Below are 1257 nucleotides of genomic sequence, written 5' to 3' on the forward strand. Positions count from 1 at the left end.
CTATGGGTCAGTAAGGGATGTCATGTCTCATAGTGGGGCTGACCATATGGTCTTCTCTGTGGATTGACTGCTCTGAGTGGGAATAATATTGTACTCAAGGCTTGGTGGGCTAGGATGTGCTCCACTCTCTCTTCCTTCCCTTTCATTTGCTCCCGTGTGCTCTGATCAGACATGCCCCTCTCCTGGAGCTGCAGATTCAGTGTAGTCCTCTGAAATAAATTCTTCTTGTGGGAGGGGCAGGTGTCCATGTAGTTGGGATTGGAGCCGGCCCCTCTGGTCTCTCCATTGGTTCCCTACTCCATGCTGGCCTGTTGCATTCACATCTTGGAGCACTTGGTGGAAGTCTGGTTCCTCTTGAGAGTTTGCTTTTTACCCCCAGACTCTCCACATATCTTTCTCATCCTCACTCCATATTCTCTCTATTAACCAACTCATAGCTGCATGATCCAAGTTCAAACTACCTAACCATGAATTCAAGGAGAGATACACCTGTCCCTAATTTACATTGTGTTTAATTTTCACCTCTCTGATTGGCCTCATACCTGCTCTGCAGTTACATGGAATTACATAATCTCACCACCTCAAGTAGCATCTACCAAGGCAAAACAAAAAGCATTGCTACTAGAGTTCCAGCTGATATACCCACACAGGTGTGTTTCAAATGTGCTTAAACATGTCTCTGCAATTAGTAAATGGCTGCAGAGAAGTTTTCTCAATATACGCTTTTCTTCATGTCATTAGGGTGCCTTCAAAAAATGTGTACTTTTTACGCCGTGAGGAAAAAAAATGGTTTTCAGGAAAGGGCACATATAAAATTTTTAACAAATCTCCAGTGGACACCTTCCAAATCAATGAAATGTGGCAACAAGTTTACAGGAACGCTGTAAACAAGACACCAGCTTCTAGATGAGCCAAACACCAGCTTCTAGATGAACCAACACCAGCATCTAGATGAACCAAACATTTCAAGGAAAGACAGGAAGATCTCCAAGATGAATTTGAGGTTGAAAGGTCAACTCAGAAAGTTATGGTTATTTTATTTTTGTTACTTGTTTTGATTTCTGAGAATTGCAAAGGGGTAATCTTGCTAGAATTTCTCAAAGGACACCGGACAGTCCAGGGCTTATTATGATAGTTTAAGAAAATTGAAACTGCACTGGTGGGAACCAGGCATACAAGTTGCAACAAGGATTTCTTTCCCTTCACAGCAATGCACCTGCTTCTTTGAGGGGAGCAACAACTATCCTAGGAGAATCT

Source organism: Echinops telfairi, unplaced genomic scaffold (genome assembly GCF_000313985.2).
Source record: "Echinops telfairi isolate 266 unplaced genomic scaffold, ASM31398v2 ScPeMD7_1;HRSCAF=3_0, whole genome shotgun sequence".
Classification (NCBI taxonomy): Eukaryota; Metazoa; Chordata; class Mammalia; order Afrosoricida; family Tenrecidae; genus Echinops; species Echinops telfairi.